This window comes from Oreochromis aureus, linkage group 11 (assembly GCF_013358895.1).
Source record: "Oreochromis aureus strain Israel breed Guangdong linkage group 11, ZZ_aureus, whole genome shotgun sequence".
NCBI lineage: Eukaryota > Metazoa > Chordata > Actinopteri > Cichliformes > Cichlidae > Oreochromis > Oreochromis aureus.
This window is the reverse complement of record NC_052952.1, coordinates 25,028,351-25,041,983: the sequence shown is the minus strand read 5'-3', so window position 1 is coordinate 25,041,983 and position 13,633 is coordinate 25,028,351. Positions and strand designations below refer to the sequence as shown.

Here is a 13,633-nt window from a genome sequence, read left to right as displayed (position 1 = left end):
ATATTTTAATTAAAATAGCTTTTAAAAAAAAGAAGATTTTTGGTCCTCTATGTTTTCAGTATTGATTTTAATAAGCACAGATACTTTGATTGTGAGAAAAATAGAGAAATTAATTTGGCTATTTATAGTCCAATGACCCATCATGTCAGTAGGAAACCCAGTGGTAATATGATTTAGGACAGGATCTCTGAGGGTCTAGACACTGGTAGTGGTGATGTTGGCTGGAGCTCTTAATGGCTCAGGTAAGGTGGCGATGGGGAAGAGGTGGGATGCATGAATGAGTGTGCCCATTAAGTCCAACATTCAGTCTAGTCCAGCATTAAATCTACTTTTCCTCTCAGAGTTGAAGATGCTAACATTTTTATTGGCAATGACCAAATGCAGAGGATTAGAATTACATATATGCATGTATAAGATGGCCAGTTCAAGTTATTTGGAGATAAGACCAAAGAGAAGATCCATAGACTACAATAAAGAATGACCTGCAGAGGTTTGGTGGAACAGAGGATGATGCTAGAGATAGAGCGAGATGGAGGCAGGTGATTCACAGTGGTGTGAAACAAGTGTTTGCCCTCTTCCTGATTTCTTAATTTTCTGTATGTTTGTCACACTAAAATGTTTCAGATCATCAAACAAATGTAAATATTAGAGAACGCTAACACATGTAAACACAGAGTGCAGTTTCTAAATGAAGGTGTTTATTATTAAGGTAAAAAAACCAAAACATCCAAACCTACATGGCTCTCTGTGAAAAAGCGACAGCAAGTCTTCCTGGTCCAGCAAAACAGTCCCAGGCAATCACACCACCATATTTTAGTATTGGTATGACTTTCTTTTCTGAAATGCTGTTTAACTTTTACACTAAATGTAATGGGACACACACCTTCCACAAAGTTCAGCTTTTGTCTCATCAGTTCAAAAGAATTTGGGATCATCAAGATTTTTTTCTGGCAAAACTGAGACGAGCCTTTATGTTCCTTTGGCTCAGCAGTAGTTTTCGTCTTGGAACTCTGCAGGCTATTTTTGCCCAGTCTCTTTCTTATGGTAGGGTCATGAACACTGACCTCAATTGAAAAAAGTGAGGCTAGCAGTTCTTATGCGATCCCCTGCAGCAGTTCACGGATTTGGACTTTGCGGATGATATAGCCTGACTCGCACCAACGCTCCGGGCTCTTCAGCAAAAAACATATATCTTTGGAAAGCGAAGCAGCCCCAAAGGACTCAGGATCAGCGGTGAGAAGTCGAAAATTATGCAAGTTGGTTATGCTGCACCATCGAACATAGCGGTCACTGTGAATCAGCAGCAGCAGCTAGAAGAGGTGGACAGGGTACCTGGGTGTGCAACCCAGCAGTGACGGGGACGTGGAGCATGACGTCAAGTGCCGAATTGGGAAAGCATGGGCAGCCTTTCAACGACTACGACCTATATGGACAACCGCCGCACTGCCCTTACCAACCAAGTTGCGGCTCCTGAAGACCATTGTTAGGCCGCTGCACTGTACGCAGCGGAGACTTGGAAATCAACTGCAAAGATCAACCACCATCTCAACGTCTTCCAACAGCGTTGCCTTCAACGGCTGCTCAAGATCACATATCAGGATCGCGTTACCAAGGAGGAAGTATGTCTTTTTTTTTTTTTTTTTTTTTTTTAACCTGTCCCGTTTGGTTCTTTTGCCATCAGAATTATTGTCTAAAGGCGAAGAAAGATGCCCAACGGATTTATTTTTACCAAATGGACCATCCCAGCCTTGCCGTAATGGTCCATCTGATTCACCTTTATTGTTTATTGTTTATTTTATTTTCACTTGCTGAATACGGGACAGACTTGACTGGTGGAAAGAAAGGGAGAAAGAAAGAGGAAAGAAAAAAAAACACCTGAGAAGAGGGACGGGAAAAGGGCAAAAACAAAACCAACAGAATAAGCAGACAAAAAAAAAAAATACATATCGATCACCTGGATCACCTGTTGAGAAAGAAAAAGAAAGCAAGCAGAAGAAGACAAGAGTAATAAACAAGATCACAATGATATATGGGAATATGACAGTAAATACTAAATATTAAACATTATGGTGCAGCACGTGAGATCGACAGCGCACAGTGTGCTTTGAGGTAGGAGCCCAAAAGGGTGTAGTTTGTGTGTGTGATCACCTGTGTGTACACCTGTGAGCATGACGCGCTTGTTTTTAAGAGGTTCCTTCATGTAATGATCTGCTAGAGGGTGTGGGGGCCACTGCCCCGACCTCCAGGGCATGAAGCAGGTATGGAGGAGATCAAACTCCAGACATCCAGAGGCCCCCAGAACACAAGAGACCAAGGAAGACCAACAGAGGGCAGCCGCGCACTATCCCAGAAAGAGCTGAGGAGAGTCCCAGATGAGGGGTCACTCAGCAGCCGCGGAGCAGAAGCCAGGGGGTTGCAGTGACGCCGCCCGTGAGCTCCGCCGGCAGCCAGCTGTGCCTGAGTGACCGAGCCCCGGGCCGAGAGGCCGAGGCACCCCATCCCCAAGTGGCCCGAGCAAGCCCCAGGCTCCATGCCCCGATAAGCAGCCGCCAAGGAGTGAGCCGGTGGGTACCTGGGCGCCACCCCGGACACAAAGAACCACCAATGCACCGATGTCTGAGGGCGTCTGCCACCGGCAGGGGAAGTGGTGGGGGAGATGGGCCTCCAAACCTTGGAGGGCCTGAGATGTCCCCAGAGAGGTGGGGTCTGATACCCAACCTGACATATAGACACAGACAAACAGGCACACACAGATACAAACATCTATTCCCACCCTCATGCTCTCAACTCTCACCCAACGTGGAGACAGACATAGAGAGACACTGTACACACAATCACACTCCCCAAGCGTACTCTAAGCCCCGGGTCTAGGTACCCTTGCCCCTGGAGGGGGAAACTGCGCCCAGACCCAGGTGGTGTTACCCTTTTCCCTGCGGTGGGGAGAAGCAGACCGCCCCGACTCCGCAGCAGCAGGGAGGCCCCACATTCCAGACCCCAGTCGGACGGCCAACTCCTCCTCCTAGCCCCCCCGCTCCAGCAGGCCGCAGAGAACGGGGGTGTAGGAAGACTCCAAACCTCCCTCCACCCGCTCATATGTAGTGTTGATGTATGTGTGTTCTACGGTGCATTTAAAACCCAGGAGGAAGTATATCGCCGTGTGGGAGTAGAGCAACTCCACGTCCAAGTCACCAAGCGTCGGTTCAGATTTGCTGGTCACATCCTTTGGCTACTGGACCTGAGACCCACCCGCGTCGCGGTTCTGTGGAACCCAAGGAATGGAAAGAGACGGCGCGGAAGACCCAAAATAACGTGGAAGAGTACTTTCCTTGAAGATTTACGTTTGGTCGAACTGTAATGGAATGAAGCACCAACCGCCGTGATGGACAGAGTTCGATGGCATTCTCTTGTCGCCTGATGTGCCGATCGGCGCAGAGGATCTAAGTCTAAGTCTAAGTAAGCAGTTCTTTGAATGTTGTTCTGGGGTCTTTTGTGACCTCTTGAATGAGTCGCCGCAGCGCTTTGGGGGTAATTTTGGTTGGGTGGCCACTCCTGGGGAGATTCATCACAGTTCCATGTTTTCACCATTTGTGGATATGGCTGTGGATAATGTCATGCAGTTGCAAGGCTAAATGCAACCACGTGGCATAATACGCTTGGTCATTAAAGTAAATCACAGAAGGAGCATGTGATATGTAAAACATCCCGCTTGAAAGAGGAATAATCCCTATTTAATATGACTGTATGTGATAAGATACAGTCAGAATAAATAGTCAGTTCTAGCTGAACAAACTTCTTCTTAATATCAAATGATATTCTAACTTTGGCAGATATTTGCAAGTTTGGAGCACCTCTCGATTAATGGCTTATTATGAAACTGCATTGTAAATGTAACAGACCATAGGGGAATTGTAATATGTATTTTGGTGCATCATGTGACTTTGTGTGTTTGATAGATATAATGCTTCATACTTCTTAAGTGACATCACCCCTACCTTTTTATTGGTTGATCTGCATTATTCACTAATTTTAAGGAGGAAGAGAAACTTCCTGTTAATGGTTATTCGCAATTTCACTTGGTATAGCTATATCTATTGCTACAGCCACCTTCCTCTACCGCTACTATGTCAGGTTCATTAGCCATCACCAGTTTGTCCATCTGTATCTGGAAGTCCAACAGGATCTTAGCTCAATCCTTTTCAGGCACCCTACATAACAGCTGAAAAGCAATCTAATGATTAAATCAATCAACTAAGATGTCAGGAAAGAAAAGGTATGATTAATGATTTAGTTTAAATACATTACATGTGCAGCATTATTATAAATAGCATGTACAGAGTAATGGATCAAATGTAATTAGTCCCAGCTGTTCTCATTGCAGTAATGGAATTAACTTTTTTTTGTCACAGAAACAGCTACAGGCTAAACATGTGACAAGGGCAAGTCGCACTGCAAGGAAATGCCAATCATTCAGATATTTCACAACCATGCACTGTAAAATGTAATATTGCAATATTGCATGGCAAGTCACTTATGTGTGTCTATGCTTATCTGACAACAACAGCTCGAAATGGGGTTTACAGCACATAGGTTTGACATTTTACTTTCCAAAGATAAATTTGTTTAATTGGCAATTATAGGCACAGTGTGCCTATAGTTAATCAACTCATACTTGTAGCCATGTAGCAGATTCCTCCCCGGGTACTAGTGCTGGGCGATATGACGATATATATCGTGTGGACGATAGAAAAGTGTCTATCGTGCCATTTGTCTTCTATCGTTTCTATCGTTTCTAACCCTAATTTTATAAATTATTACATAAAATATATCATTAACCCTTTACAACCGGTCAGAGCAGGCACACTCCGTTTTGCCTAACTATTTTTAAATCCCTGTAGAACTGGAACCACGTAAGGTAACGCAATAATTTTTTTTGCATATTAAACTGTAGGAGTTGTACTTACATCTTATTCCATTAGCTTGCCCTAGGTCACGGTTTCCTTCCACATATAGCTTTGCAAAAATTGCATAAAAAGCACTTCCAGCAACAAAAACATAATATTCCAGAAACACGCTTTGCCGATCCGATCAGCTGTTCATAACACTTCCTACGTTGGAATATAAGTCAGCGCGAACTATCGCATGTCTGCCATTACCTGTCCGAAACCGGACGTGACGTCATTTTCGTGGAGAATGTAGTTTTTTACCTTCAAAGCCTATGTTAGCGTTTTTAAACGTCATGTTTGACTTTATGCTTTTCTGTATCATTTCTGGGATGCTTAGAAGTCAAATTACACTGTTGGAAATAGTTTATTTTGATGCACATGCTGTTTTTTTGCAAATTTACATTATAATATTTATTTTCATTTTTCCTGTAGTATATGAAAATTAGTGTATCTCAAAAATAAAACTATGAAGACACTCAAAATAAATTTCTCGTGGTTGGAAACTATTTTGTGCAACTTTTTTGTATTTACAGTTTTGAGGGATAAGCCTCTTAAATTTCTCTAACTAGAAATATATGTAAAAAAAATATATGTAAAAAAACAAAAATAAAAGGATTTTCAATTTTTTTGTAGTTGATTGCACTTTTTTGCAATTTATGTAGTTACTATGGACTTAATGCATACATATTATTAAAATTTGGGCTATAACGGTTGTATTGATGTATAGCAACTTGAAATGCTCCCACAAATGGCACTACAGCATGTAAAATGTAAAGATAAGCTCTGGCGGACTTGGTTCTATGGTAGGTCTTAAAGGGTTAAATAGCCTGTGGTAAATATATTAGTGTTGTCTTCTCACTATACATACTCTTAACTTTATGCAAGAGAAAATAAAGTATAAAAAATGATATTTTTCGCAATGAAACTCTGTCTTGTGGTTTTGCGACATGGTGCTTCTTTACGTGCACCCGGATTTGCGACATGCTTTACGGTAACTCAAAACAAAGACTACACCCTCTCCACTCGCTGTTTACAGACTGCATACTTTCCAGATGACCACAGATCAGGTGGTATATTGTGATATATATCGTTATCGTGATATAAAATAATTCATATCGTGATAAATATTTTTTCCATATCGCCCAGCACTACCGGGTACAATAACATCTTACTGGATGCTTCAGCATAATCCTTTGAATGGCCCCAAGCAGTTCCAGGTGACATTTTGGTCTAGCAAAGGAGCAACTTATTAATCGATTTCAATCTTTCTGACATATGTAACCACATGTAACCTGACAGATTCTGTAAATTTCTGAAGCTTGTGGACATAAGTAAATCTGGAACCTTTTACACATCAGTACTCCAGCTATAACTAAAGGATACACTCCTTTAGTTATAGTTGGGTAGCATGATATCTTGAATTTCCTGTATTTGTGCAGTCTGGCTCTGGTTTTCCTGCATGATAGGTATTAAGTATCAATCTCCAAAAGTTGATTCTGTTCATCTGGACGTAGCGTTTTGTGGGAGAAGCATTTTGTCTCTCATCCAAGTGACTTCTTCAGTCTCAGCTGACTGCAGGTTTCCCCAATCTTATAAACAGTACATTTGCATAATGACTGAAACCAGCCCACTGAAGGAACAATGGGCTGTGAGGTCAGTTCCTTAATCATAATTATGCAAATTCCCATGACCATTGATCAACAACCACTGACCAAAACCCACTGATCAAAGCCCACTGATCAATGGCCATGAGTACCATTCACAGAGAGTTGGGGAATGGCTGTAATCACAGCATTGTAAGATGGCGAAAGATGTACCCTTAGGCCCCCTCCTCGATTCAGAGATGGTCTTTCCCTTTTCACGTAAATGGCCTCCTTGACTCCACGCTCAAACCAGCATTCCTCCCTGTCCAGGATGTGTACATCCTCATCATTGAAGAAGTGTCCACTGGCCTGTAGGTGTAAATAGACTGCAGAGTCCTGGCCTGATGAGGTAGCTCTTCTGTGTTGTGCCAGAGGTTGTTTGGTTTCCCCGATGTATAAATCCTGGCAATCCTCCTGGCACTTAACAGCGTACACTATGTTACTCTGTTTGTGTCGGGGGACCCGATCCTTGGAGTGGACCAATTTTTGGCGCAGCGTGTTTAGAAAAAATGCATCTCAACTGTTCTGATACTCCTGACACGTACGGGATCACTACAGGTTTTCGCCTGGGCAGCGGTTGTCCTTCTCTCCTGGATCGGCTGGAGCTTTCTTTAGGTGCCTTTCCAGCTTTGACAAAAGTCCAGCTGGGATAATTACATTTACTCAGGGCCTTCTTGATGTGCTGTTCTTCTGCCTCCCTGGCCGCTGTGTCAGTGGGGATGGTGTTCGCTCTGTGTTGTAGCGTCCTAATGACACCCAGTTTGTGCTCCAGTGGATGATGAGAGTCAAACCTTGGATACTGATCCGTATGTGTAGGTTTACGGTACACATCAGCTTTTAGATGTCCCCCATTACTGATGGGAATCTCACAGTCTAAGAAGGCTAACCTGCCACTTTTCATATACTCTCTGGTGAATTTGATGTGTCGGTCCACCGAGTTAATGTGATCCGTGAAATGTAGTACGTCCTGAGATTTGATTTTCACCCAGGTGTCATCCACATATCTGAACCAATGGCTTAGTGGTGTTCCAGGGTAGGATAGCAAAGCCCTCTTTTCCACTTCTTCCATGTACAAATTGGCCACGATGGGTGAAACTGGGGAGCCCATGGCACACCCATGTTTCTGCCTGTAGAACTGACCCTTGTATGTGAAGTAGGTGGAATGAAGACACAGTTCCAAAAGCAAACACACTTGGTCAATGCTGAGAGTGGTCCTGTTGCTGAGGTTGGTGTCATCCTGTAATCTCTTACGGACTACCTCCAACGCTTCCGTGACTGGGATGCAAGTGAAGAGAGATGTAACATCGTACGAGACCATGGTTTCATCTGCCTCCATAATGACATCTCTCACCTTCTCAACAAAATCCAGGGTGTTCTGGATGTGGTGTTCAGAGCTGCCCACCAGCGGGTTGAGGATCGAAGCCAGAAACTTGGAGATGTTATAGGTGACAGAGTTGATCATGCAGACAATAGGTCTTAAAGGTGTACCCTGTTTATGTTTTTTCGGTAAACCATACAGACTTGGTGTAGACTCCCCTGGGTGTAGCCTGTGGTATGAGGTCCGGTCGATAGCCTTGTCTTGTTCTAACTGCTTCAGACAGTCTATCACCCTCTTCCTGTAGCCACTCCCTGGGTCGTGTTTCAGGGGCTCATAAGGTCAAGGTTTTATAATTGATACGTGCCAGGTCCTCTCTCTTTTCCCTCCCATCTCCTTTTTCCTATTTTATTTTATTTTTTGTCAAGCACCTTGGTATACCCTTGGTTTTTTAGTGTGCTTTATAAATAAAGTTTCATTATTATTATTATTATTATTATTATTTTCATCACTGAGTAGTGACAAAATTTTCTCATGATAGTCTTTCTGGTTTAGCAATACTGTGCACCTACCCTTGTCTGCCGGAAGGATGATAATGTTGTTGTCATCACTAAGTGATGTGAGTGCCTTCCTCTCCTCCATGGTGATGTTGGATGCTGGGGGTTTTGCATTGCTGAGACAGGCCAAAACTTTCGTCCGTAGTTGCTCTGCTTCCACTTCTGCAATATTGTTGTTACGAATTGCTGTTTCTGTGGCTGTGATTAGTTCCACTAGCGGGATTTGTTTCGGTGTGACCGCAAAATTCAACCCTTTAACAAGGATGTTTTGCACGGTTTGAGTGAGCTGTCTGTCAGACAAATTCTTCACCCACTTGTCCACATCCTCCGTGTCGCATCCTTGTCTCTTCTGGCCACTGAGGACACTCTCCGTATTTTGCGGTGGTTTCCGACGTACAACAAGTAAGTCAAACTTCCTTTGCTGCCTGGTCTTAGACTTCTTGTGCTGTGCTAGACGAGCCTTCTCAGTAAAGTCAAACACCTTTTTAAGAGTATTCTCATCTAAAAGCATTGTCAGTCTCTGTCGGATCCGTTCCTCTTGAGATTTTAGCATGTCGATGGTAAAATTTGTTTGCCTCACCCGTTCGTTAAGCAACTGATGCTGTGCCTGCCTGGAAGCCTTTAACTGAAGAGCTCATTTGCAGACTTTTAGGAGTAATCCTGTTTTGTCGGCATCTTAGGCTGAATCTCAGGTGGTTCCTGTAGTCCGCCATCTTACGTGCTGTTTGCTCATACTGACGTACAAGCTTTAGGCCGTCCTTGCCAAAGTGGGTTAAAACGTCTTGATGCATCCTATAAAAGCCTTTGTTGGTGATGACAGCTTCAGGATGGCTTCTATAGAAACAGTCGCATGCATTGCTCAGATGTGATTTTGGCCCACTCTTCCCACTGTTGGGCTCCTTCTATAAACTCTGAGCTTTAGTTCTTTCCATAGATTTTCATCTGGATTCAGGTCAGGTGATTGGTTGGGCCACTCTAGCAGCTTTATTTTCTTTTTCTGAGACTAACTTAGAGTTTCCTTTGCTGTGTGTTTGGGTTAATTGTCTTGCAATGTCCACCCTCGTTTTATCTTCATCACCCTGGCAGATGGCAGCAGATTTTTACCAGCAATGTCTCTGCAAATTTTTCCATTTATCCTTCCTTCAATTATAAGAAGTATGTAAGTGCCATGATGTTCTCACCTACAAACTTCACTGCTGGTATGTTGTTTTTGAGGTGATATGCGATCCCCTTTGACCTCCAAACATTGTGTGTATTATGCTATCTAAAGAGTTTACTTTTGGTCTCATCTATCCATACTGTATTCTCCCAGTATTTCACAGGCTTGTTTAAATGTTGTACAGCAAACTTCACGTTTAACAACATGCTTTTTCTTCAGCAATGGAGTCAGCTTTCGGCGTGCATACTGGCCATGATGGTTGAGTGTATTACTTAATTTTTTTTTTTTAAATAATAGTATCTTTTAATTCTAGCTCTTTCTTCAGCTCTCCACAAGTGGTGATTGGGTCTTGTTCTCTTCCAACAATTGTTTTCACTCCTCTCTATGAAATCCTGCAAAGGTGCTCACTGGAACCTTCAGTAATTAAAAAATTCTTCTGTAACCAGTGCCGTCAGTGTGATTTGCAACAATAAGGTTGTGACGATCTTGAAAGAGCTCTTTGGTTTTACCCATCATGAGATGGTTTCTTGTGTAGCACCTTGGTAATAAGAGACCAGCTGATATTATTCATGAATTTCCATGCCTTTTCCCACTTTCTTTTATTCACGTGTTCTTTTTATCTGTGTCATTTCTCATTATTAAATATAACTTAATTTATGGACATCTATGGTTTGATACGTTTTTTGCACAAATTTAAATATGACACAAGTAAACATAAAATGCAGTTTCTAAATGAAGGGGAAAAATGCAAACCTACATTCCCTCGTGTGAAAAAGTGATTGCCCACTAAACCTAATAACTGGTTGGGCCACCCTTAGCAGCAATAACTGCAATCAAGCATTTGTGATAATTGGCAATGCAAGTCTTTTACAGAGCTTTGGAGGAACTTTGGCCCGGGTCTTTGAGCATAAATTGCCTTTTTAGGGTCATGCCACAGCATCTCAATCAGATTCAGGTCAGGATTTTAACCAGACCACTCCAAAATCTTCATTTTGGCTTTTCTTAAGCCATTCAGAAATGGACTTGCTAGTGTGTTTGGATCATTGTTCTGCAGCAAAACCCAAGTGCACTTCAGCCTGAAGTCACAAACAGAGGGCTGGACATTCCCCTTCAGGATGTTTTTGTAGACACCAGAATTCATGGTTCAATTTATCACAGCAACTCTTCCAGGCCTTGAGGCAGCAAAACAGCCTCAGACCATCACACTACCAGCACATTTTACCTTTGGCATGATGTTACTTTCCTGAAATGCAGTGTTATACAAGATGTAATGGTGTAAAAGTAACACAGCAAAAGTTCAACACCAAATGTAATGGGACACACACCTACCACGAAGTTCAGCTTTTGTCTCATCAGTTCAGAGAGTATTTGCTCAAAAGTCTTCGGGATCATCAAGAAGTTTTCTGACAAAACTGAGATGAGCCTTTATGTTCAGTTGGCTGAGCAGTGGTTTTTGTCTTGTAACTGTGCAATGCAGGCCATTTTTGCCCAGTCTCTTTCTTATGGGGGAGTCATGAACACTGACCTTAACTGGGGCAGGTGAGGCCTTCAGTTCTTTGGATGTTGTTCAGGGGTCTTTTGTGACCTCTGGGATGAGTCTTGGGGTAATTTTGGTTGGCCGGCTGTGTTTTTTTTTTTCTTTAGCTGAGATCTTGTCAAACAGCTTGACATACTGGCAGACAGGGATGATAATGAATCTGCAGATGTAGTATCTTGAATAAGTGTAAATACTGGTTATACTTCACTTATTTAAGGTGTTTGTCTGCCACAGTTTGTGCATGCATAAAGAATGACTTTACTATGACTCCATTAGTCTGTCATTATCTGTCTTTCTGTGTTAGCACTGTGATAGATCAGCAACCTGTCCAAGTGTACCTGCCTACATGACCCTGAACTGGATAAGCAGAAGGAAAACTGAAGTAGATTTCATAATGAATAAGAAACTGTCAGGTGACCCAGCATTTTGAGGTTATTTTGTATTTGTGATTCTTTCTATGACATTGTGAAGATGGCTTAAGTGTATGTTTTACAGTTTAGTCTTGAGTTTAGTTCTTTCAATGTTTCTGAGTTACTTGCATCTCCAGTTTATGATTTTTTGTCTGTGAGGTTCCTCTTGCTTCTTTGTCTCATCCCTATGTCTCTTGTGAGAGTCTGTCGTGTTATCTGCGTTTACATCTCCCTCGCCCTTTGTGTGGCTCTCGCTCCTTCACCCTCTCTGTGTGTGTGACTCTGTTTCTTTCCACAAGCCTATGGGTCTTGGTCTGCATCTCAGTGTGTTTCCTGTTTTATTTTGCCGACCTCTTGTCCAGTGTTCAGCAGAGATGGGCAGTAACACGTTACAAGTAACACGTTACTATAATCTGATTACTTTTTTCAGGTAATGAGTAAAGTAAGAGATTATTGCAAAAAAAGTAATTACATTACTCTCTACATAATTTCCTTAGGGATTAATAAAGTATTCTGATTTAGATTCTGATTACTGCACGTTCCTGCACATACCCGCACGTTGCCACGGGAATGTGAAATTCACAGAGAAATCCCTGCCCCCTCTGAAAAACAGATCATTATCACACACATCATTGTTTTTGTTATCATTGCCTTTGTTATTGTTCGATGTCATGGCAGCGGCAGCTGAGAATTCTCAGTACATTGGTGTTGACAAGAGCGTTCTGTCAGAAAGTTCGGAGATATAAAAAGGTCTACAAACACCTACTTCACAGTGAAATAGTTCACACATCAAATAATGTCGGTTCTGTCTTTTTATGAAGGCTACATACATATTTAGGTTTTATGTGCAGATTTTGATTTTGTTTTATGTGCCATTCTTTCTCTACTTTAATAAGAGCTCTGCGTTTGTCTCACGGCACTAAAACAGTGGTGTTTTTCAGTCGGCCAAAAGGAGTCAAGGTTTAATTAACTTTTATTGTTTAAAATATTTGCAAGCCTATATACGTGTGTACCTTCCCTTAATCTGTATTATAGTTTTAAACAGAGCCAGTCAAGTTTTACATTTTCGAAATTAACATTACGTTAGTCTTCTTAATCCAGCAAGAAAACTTTGAAAAGACCACAAAAAATATCTGCTATAAACATTCAAAGGATTTTTACTTGTCTTTTTCATTTTAGGAAAATTCCTTCACAGTCATGTATAAGTTCATTTTTGGTGCTCTGTGTATACTTTGCTTATAGGAACGTACTCGCTGTTGTGGGACAGGTCATAGCTGTGAGTGTGCTTTACAAAACCTTTGGCCCCAACCTGTAAATCATGTCTCAGTTCTGATCCTCAGTAATGTCACAAAGCAAGAGGCTTGTGGTTTAGAGAAAAGAAAAGTACCTGCTACAGGGAGTAATGTGGTTTCCAGTATTTCAGGTTTTTCATTATGTTTTCAAACATAGACAGCTGCACCCTTTTAAATGACTGTAGTCAGCAGTGCATTAACAGACAATGACATTTGTCTGTATCTGTTATAAAACTTACTAAAATTTATTTGAAAACCCCTTTCCATGCTTAAGAACAGAGGAAGTCAAGTTGAACTCAGTCAAAGTTGTGTAGGCATAGAACACCCTGTTCCATTACACTGTTCAGTAGAGCAAAAAGATATCTCTCCTGTTACTTTCTTTATGAAAGTAATACAATTCTCAGCTGCCTGTGGATATGTTTGACCTAATCCCAAGTGATCAGAGCATTTCCCCTAGTTTATCCCAACACGTGGAAAAACTGGATGAAAGAGGCATACAGACTAGCATAAAAACAGCAACAAAAGAATAAAAATAGCAAAGAAGCAGTTTGACAAACATAGATATGTTTATACACCATGTACATCTATCACTGCTAATATATCACTGCTAAAAAATAATCATAATCATAGATCTGCATTTATAAATGGCATATACACGATGAATTAAGCACTTCCTGATACCTTACTAGTACCTTACAAATGCTTAATAATGTGACATTATGAAGCGCTAGCAACTTTTTATGTATTTTGCCTAGAGATGGCACGATACCACTTTTT

At 41.8% G+C, this 13,633-nt stretch overlaps 1 protein-coding gene across 1 annotated transcript in view; it reads left to right on the top strand.

The window, feature by feature from the left end:
- The first annotated feature begins 224 nt into the window (after window positions 1-224).
- The window catches only part of LOC116309519 (meprin A subunit beta-like), a 32,480-nt gene continuing 19,071 nt past the window's right edge, over window positions 225-13,633 (top strand). The window contains exon 1 of the mRNA XM_039620247.1: window positions 225-242. The gene's annotated coding sequence lies outside the window, so the exon portion shown is untranslated. The remainder of the gene's footprint in view (window positions 243-13,633) is intronic.